We start from the raw sequence: 8609 nt of genomic DNA, 5'->3' as shown, positions 1-8609 counted from the left end.
TTTTATGAGTATTTATATATCATGATTGAATGTGTATATGCTTGGGAATTAAGTTTATGAGTTTGATTCGACTGAGTTATGATGTCCGAAAGCTCCGTATGAACTGTAGGATTCCAATATGTGTTTTCTTGTAAGACCACGTCTAGGACGTTGACATTGATATATGTGTTTTCGTGTAAGACCAGTCTGGGACGCTGGCATCGATATATGTGTTTTCCTGTAAGACCACATCTGGGACATTGGCATCGATATATGTGGTTACATGTAAGACTATGTCTAGGACATCGACATCGTATTTTATTCGTGTAAGACCCTGTCTGGGACAGTGGCATCGATATGAGATGACATGTAAGACCACGTTTGGGACGTTGGCATTGTTTGAATTATGTGATTATCCGAGTATCCTATTCAATTCTGAATGGTTCAACGAGCAATGATAAGTTGTGTACGAAGGTGTAAAATGAGCTAAAATGATCAGGTATGAGTTAGTTGATTACTTATTTGAAAAATAAGGTAAGTTGACCATTATGTATGTGATGTAAATTACATAAGTTACTAATGTGAATATATGTGCCTTGTGAAGTATATTTGGCCATTGTTATGTATATGCATCTGATATTATATTTTGATTCATGTGTATATGTATATGGGTATAAATATACTTGATAACATAATGATATTTAGCTTTGAACTCGAAAGATATTTTGTTAATATATATGTGATTTCGGCCATAAATAAGTTTATATGTAAAGTAAATGATATACGTGAAATCATAAGATTGAAGTCTAATATGATTATAATAGAATAATTTGGTTTAGTTTAAATGAATTGATTATGTCATTGAATTGTTTATTTGCTTATGACTTACTAAGCTATGATAGCTTAATGTGTGTGTTTATGTTTGCCTCCGCTTTATAGATTTTGGAATTAGTTACGAGCTCGGGGATCGTCAGCAAAGTCCATCACACTATCGACTGTCTTCGGTATTTTATAATTTTTGAAACTATGGCATGTATAGGTTGGATTATATCTTTGAAATGTTGAATTTTGGTTTATGTATAGTTTAAGCCATGTGAAAATGGCTTAACTTCTATGCTTGAATTTGGTTATGTTTGAATATGCTTTAAGTTCATTTTGGTTATAATGCTACGTAATATGAATGAATGGTATTTATGATAGGTGTTATATGCTTTGGAAATGGCTTGATAATGATGTTAGTTATGATGTGTAATCGGTCATGTATTTAGCTCATTTCAGAAATTATGTTCATGGTATATGTGCATGTTGTGCTTGGCTATATGAATCGGCTTGGGTAATGATTTAGTTGATGGATGTATTTTTGCCATAATATATATGTCTTTATAAGCTTTGTTATGTATAAGTAAATGAATATGAGTTGAAGTGTGGATATTTGGTTGTGGAATGGAATAGATAAAGATATAAGATTATTACCTTTGTTCATTGTTTATAAATGAAATGTTAAGCATAATGAATAGTTTGTAAAATGACTATGTTTAGATTTGGCAAACAAGGTGAATTAACTTTTGGTGGATGTTAAATAATTGAAGTGTTATTTTTTGATGATAAAATAGGACTGCTTTGGCTATAGGGATTTATATAAATATATTTAGCTGAATATGTAAATATTAAATTAGTATTGAATATGACTTTTGTTAATTTACTTGATAAGTGATAATAGCATGTTAAAACTTGGTGTTGGTTTGCTAAAATTTTTGGATGAATAGCTATTATGTATTGTATCTATACATATATAAATGTTGTGATGTTGTGATTGGTAAAATAATATATTTGATTATTCGGATTGGTCCATGGATATGTTTCATGCTTGTAAAGTGTTTGAGCATATTAGAAGTTGACATTAAATAAGACATACGTGGTTAGCATGTTATATATATTTGGCTAAAGTTTAAAAAAAATGACCATATGAATAGTAACTTAGGTTCTATTATTATAAGTAAGTTGGTTTAGATAAATTTGTAATAAGGTGGTATGTTCATATGTTTATATCCGGTCATTTGATAACAATTATATTTGAATATTAATTAATTTATGTGTAACTTCAAAATATTTGGTTTGGTCTAGAATATGTTCAAATATGGTAAGTTAGAACGATTAAATCCTAGTTGTATCCATGAATGTCTGAAAGTTGTGTTTCGTTTGGTAATACCTCATAATCCCTTTCCGGCGATGGATATGGGTTGAGGGTGTTACAGGGTTATAGGAATTGGATTGTAGTCCTTGCCTTCCTTGATTTTAGTTCTGGTTACCCATGTAATACACATATTCTAGGTTTGATGGACATTCTTCGAACAGATGTCCTTCCCCACAATAGACATAAGCTACATTTTCAAATTGGTTTGGTGGCTATGCTGCAAAACTATTAAACCCATTACTGGTAAATTTTTTAAGCATTGAGGAAATTGAGGATACCTGAGATGCGAGTAAAATGAGATCGTCTACTTCATGTATTCTAGCGACTCATCTTCCTGACGTTGCTCAATTGGTTGGCCATTGATAATTGTTACTGGCAATCATTTTGATGATTTTATAAGCCTCATTATAAGATTTAGAAAGGATAGCACCATTAGTAGAAGCGTCCACTACCATTCTCGTATGGGCATTGAGACCATTATAAAACATCTCAAGTTGGATGCAGTGTGGGATTCCATGATGAGGGCATTTCTGTAATAATTTTTGTACCTTTCCCATGCCTCATACAATGACTCATCATCCATTTGTTGCAAAATAGTGATCTCGTTCCTCAACTTAGCATTCTTGCTAGGTGGGAAATACTTCATGAGGAATCTTTCTGCTAACTCTTGCCATGTGGAAATTGAATTTGGCGGCAATGAGTTCAACCAGGCTCGAGCTCTGTCCCTTAGTGAATATGGGAAAAACTTCAATCATAGTGCATCTTCAGGTACTTCAGCTAACTTGAATGAATCACTCACCTCCATGAATAGTCTTAAGTGCAGGTGAGGATCTTCGGTAGGCATTCCATTGAATTGGCCCACTATCTGAAGCATCTGGAACATGGCTGGCTTTAGCTCGAATTGTTGTGCCTCGATTTCTGGTCTCCTAATATTAGGATTAAGATCATGAAACACTGGCATGGCATACTGTCTTAGAGCTCTATCCCTATTATCAGTGATAAAGATTAGATTTTGAGCAAGGTTTGCTCCGTTTACTTGATTCGGATTTTCGAAGTTCATCTCTTCAGTCCTTCTCTGACTTGCTTGTCTTTTTCATTGTTGACAAGTTCTTTCAATCTCAGGGTCTACAGGAAGTAAATTGATAATTCGGTCAATACTGATAAACACCTTAAAAAAACAAAAAAATAATTAATTAAGTTAGACTTCAACAGAAAAATAAACCAAAATGCAAAATTAACAAATTCACAAATAATGATTTTTTAAAACAGTCCCCAGAAACGGCACCAAAAACTTGTAACGACAGAAATATGCAAGTGTACACAATTGCAACAAGTAATAAAGTGACAAGTAACTGTCAAGTTATCGTACCCACAGGGACTGTGAAAAGAATTATTTATGAATGCAATTTTAAAAATACTTTGGTGAAGAAAAATATTTTGATTTGAGGAGGTGATTAAAAACTAGGATTTTAACTAAGTAAAGTAAATAAAAATAAAATAAAAGTTCCAATGCAAGATTTCAAAAGATTATTTTAATCAAGATGATATAATTGTGCTAGATTAATTACATTTCTTAACTTAGAATTATTAAACTCATGTTTATGTTGTTACGAATAAATTCACGGCAACTCGGTAATTTGCTAACTTATGAACATACGTACTTACCAAAATCCATTTATCTCTTGACTATATCTATATGTCAATTCAACTGATTAAACAAATTTTAAAAAACAAATGTTTAATGCACATACATACTTATGAAATTAAAATAATCTCTTGTACATATCTCCATGCCAGTTCAAACAATTAATTCAATCTCATAAGCACATAAAAGATTACACGAGGTAACAATGTATTTCTACCTTGAAACAATTTAATCACGATAATCTTGCAAGTTATGCAATGCTAATGTATCATTAGATATCGTTGCTAATTTAACCCTCAGCTACCTTAGATGATTAAACATGCACTGATTAAGTATAATGTCAATTAATTAAAATTTCAATCCTTTTAACTAATTAATTCATTAGTCACCTTACACTTGTAATGCAAGAATAACTTAGTCATGATTTTACTTAATCAAACATCTTATCGAGGCCTGTAACAAAACAAACTTAGTTTTAATAACTCAAGTATACATAGACATGTTTAGTTTTAATAACTCAAATATACATAGATATGTTCATAACAACAACAATAAAATTAAAAGGATAAGGAACAATAGTCAAATTTGGTGTTTCTCTAAGGCTTGACTAGTTTTCTCTGCTCTTCCTTCTCCGCTTGTTCTTGTTGAACCGAGACTTCCACGAATAGTTGAATGCTACTCTAGATGGTGGTTGAAGGAATCTTTTTCAAGATGTGAAATCGATAAAGGAATAGGGGAAGAAAATGAAGAATAATGGAAGGGAATGAAGAGAGAAAAGTGAGAGAGAAGTGAAAAAAATGAATAGGTTTGAGATATGTTGAGAAGGGGGTATTTATAGGCTGAGAAGGGTGCTAAAAATAGCCAAAATCAGCAGGCAAAGAATCCCCCCATGGTCGGCCACACATGTGGCATGTTTGAAGATTTCAAACATGCTATTTTTAGGTAGGGGAAAATCTTGAAAGGCATGAATAGTGGAGGGATTTGAATGAAAATTGAAGGAGTCTTCAAGAGCCATTTTGCAAGCCAAATAATCAGCCAAACGAGCTGATTGGGTCAGCATGTGGGATAGTTTTGGGCTACCCAATGCTCAGTTGGATCGGTTTTCTTGGTTCAGCTCAATTAGGCCCTTTTCATAATTAATTAATAATAATTTATTTAACCCAAATTAAATTGGATTAAAATTAAAATTAAAAATATTATGAATTAATAAACATAATTTGGAAAATCTTAGGCTGAAAAATTAAGTCACCTTGATGCTTCAAAATTGCTTCTCGATTTTGCACTTCTAGCAGTGTCTGCCGAGCCTTTTTTGCCCTTTGTACAAATTTGTCAAAAATAATAAAAATTTGATATAAAATTAATTAAAATTCAAAATTTTCATAATTTGAGTGAAATTTAATTATTTTATAATTATTATATATTTTTTGACAAGAATTTTATCGAAACTGCATGAATTTGAGTTAAAAAGGACATAAAAAAGGGTGTATATTTTCGTGTTTCCAAAGGTCCACCAGTGTTCTGGAAAACCGGGATCATCAATCAGTTGGATGAACTAAGGGTTTGCCAAGATTTAGGAAAGAGAGTGTTCGCCAAGGTAGTTTCGGCAAGGGTGTTCGCTAAGTTGCAATGTACACCAAACGAAGTGGTAGGGGGTTTGCCAGTTTAACTACGAGGTAGGTTCACTAATGTGTTGGCGAGCTAGGGGTTCGCCAGTCTGTTTGGTAAACTAAGGTTCGCCAGTTTGTGTGGTGAACTGGGTTCACCAGGTAAGTTGCAAACTAGATTCGCCGATCAAAGATGCAGTCTAACTCAAATTAGGAAAAAGTGATTTAGTGTATCTTGGAATACTTTACGTATAAGTAATGCCTTTCCTAAGTTAGATAAGGTATCCTAGGATATCTAGGACTCTTTGTAGCACCCCCATACCCGACTGGATTGCTAAGTCAAGGCATTAGGATGTCACATTCGTTGCCGAAGCAACTACCGAAAATTTCAGATCAATTTATCATATTATTTAATTAATGTAGATCATTAACTCATTTTAGTAATAATTGAATTTACGATAGAACTACTTATGAGTTAAATAAGCTTATTAAAACATCCAAAATTGATCAAAGGCCAAATTGTAAAGTTCATAAAATATTTTTTGAACTGTCGTCGTGACGTTGGGGTTTCCACGTCTTGACATGGTCAACTTGTCATCGTGACGTCGTCTCCATTTTTCTATAAGTTCCACACTTTATTTTTATTTATTTATTTATTTTATATCATTACTTGAACCGTATTTAGATAATATAACCACCACTTTATTTTACATGTCATCTACTCACATCTATTTCTAATCTCAAGCCCTCATAAAAACATGATAATCAATCAAAGATAAAAAAGTTTATAAAATTAACACAAATATTAAAGTTTTACAAATATGACCATTAGAGGAATTACACTTTCAAAAGTAGTTTACCCACTTTATGTATATTTCATATTTATTTCTAAATTGTGCCAATTGATTTAATTCTTCATAAAATTTTAACAAAGAATTTAATATCACATCAATTAACAATTATTCACTTATTATTTTATCAATTTGTTTAAACATACTCACATGTATTAATCATTCCATCGCACAACCATTTGAAACATTTCAAATTTATCTACTATATATATATTCATATATTTTTCTTCCTCCTCTCCATTCCACATCCATTCCACATGCTTATATGTAACATTGTCTATAATTCCACTATTTACTTATGTGTTCATATCAAAGCTGTCCACTTGAGTCGTAGTCACTAAATTATTTATTTCTTGAGTTACAGAATTTGAAATTAAGATTTTATTGATGTTATTGAAACTAGACTCAAATATATTTTTACCATAAAAATTTATAAAATTTATAATTTAGCCAATTAGTACAGTAAATTCTTCAAATTTGTCCTTGTTTTGCTGCTTAACAGCTTCGACCTTTCTTTACTAAAAATTAATTATCTCTTAGTATGGGGTTTGGTTGATGTTTTTGTTTGTTTCTATTGAAAATATACTTATTAAGAATTTAAAAATATAAATTTAAACACATAATTATTTTTTAAATTTTTTTTATGATTTTCCAAAGTCACAACAGGGGAACCCGAATCCACTCTAACCTTGTTTCATGAAAATTAATATTTCTCAAACTATAAAATTCTGTTTCTTTCACCGTTTCTTCCATATAAAACTAGACTATTTTAATTAAATATATAAATATTTAATTAAATCTCTAAATAAATTTATATAATTTTGGTGAATTTTCAAATTTAAGTCACCGCTCTTGTCTAAACTATTTTAATGGAAATATTTTCTTTTCCATGGTTCTTTGCACTATCTTTCATTCAATCACACATAATTTTCATACTTTTGATTACTATACAATTTAGTCACTTATGTTTAAGTGTAGATTACATATTTATTTCTTCATCTTAGTACTTTTCACCATACAAATCACATTTTCTGTTACAAATTTATTGTTTTAAGTCTCTATTCTTCATCAAATACTTTCTATTTCTAGTATTTAGATTAAATACATGTTTCATACATCTTACTTAGAACATCTTTAACTCAATTTATTGAAAAACAAGTAGGTTTAGTTGAAACTTACCTCCTTTGTTAAGAATTTCTCCATTTCTTCTTCATTTCCATGCATTTCTCATCTTCACCACTTTCTTTCCCTTTTTTTTTCTCATTTTCTCCATTTTCATATACTATTTTCTTGCTTCTAAATTGATGAACATATTCTCTAAAATCTCTACTTCATCTTCTCTCTTTAATCTCCAAGGAATTTTTCAAAAAATTTGGGTAAAAATGTAGGTTTTCATGGGAAAAGACTAAATTGTAAAGAAAAGAAAACTTCCATTCTCACCCTTTCACTCACGTTGGAAGGATGAAAAATTTCTTTCACCCTTCCTTTCTTTTTATACTACCATTTTCTAAATAAAATAATAACAAATATCTAATTAAAATATTAATAAAATAATATTTAACTAATTAATTAATTAAAAATCACCAAAATATCATCAACATTATCATTACATTCCAAAATTCTCCCTCTTGTTAATTGACCATTTTTCCCTTTATGATATTTCAAAATTTCATCCTTGAATTATCTCTTAATTTGGTAAAATTACGATTTAATCCCTCACAATTCTTCACCTATTCAATTTGGTCCTTGCATGGCAACTTCATATCGTAGTAAATTGGATTATTTTCACTTTTGGTCCTTCAACTTTCTCATTTTTACACTTCGATCCCCTAAATTTTGAATATTTACACTTGAGCCAAAAACTTTTCACATATTTACAATATAGGCTTTACTTAAAATCAATATACTAAAACCTACTTCTTAATTATTACTATTATTATGATTTTAATACTCCTCAATATTCTCTTTTATCATCTTTACATTATTTTCTCATTTTACGGAAAAATCAATTATACAATATTCAATTTATTACTACATTTATTATATATCAATTTTGGGAATGTTACATTTATACTTGTGCCATAAATTGTTTTTGCATATTTATAATTTAGTCCCTTCCTTAATACATCATGTCATGATTTTTTATTTAAATCTTTTTTGATATACTGCAACTTTCATTTTCTTTGATCTTATACATTATATCGCTAAGATTTTATCTCATATTATTTACGACCAATGGGGTTTTGAGGATGTTACACTCTTATGTCTATAAACAAGACCCTTGATTTCGTGAAATTCTTTACTACATATTCTGTCATTAAAGTCTCTGTTCTAAG

General features: G+C 30.4%; 1 non-coding gene across 1 annotated transcript; it reads left to right on the top strand.

The window, feature by feature from the left end:
- Positions 1-2683: 2683 nt before the first annotated feature.
- On the top strand, positions 2684-2789 carry LOC128280068 (small nucleolar RNA R71). The gene has a single exon (XR_008270249.1). It is a non-coding gene; the product is annotated as a small nucleolar RNA R71 (small nucleolar RNA).
- Positions 2790-8609: the final 5820 nt, after the last annotated feature.

This window comes from Gossypium arboreum, chromosome 8 (assembly GCF_025698485.1).
Source record: "Gossypium arboreum isolate Shixiya-1 chromosome 8, ASM2569848v2, whole genome shotgun sequence".
Lineage (NCBI taxonomy): Eukaryota > Viridiplantae > Streptophyta > Magnoliopsida > Malvales > Malvaceae > Gossypium > Gossypium arboreum.
The sequence above is the reverse complement of the archived record's forward strand: the minus strand, read 5'-3'. Positions and strand labels throughout refer to the sequence as shown.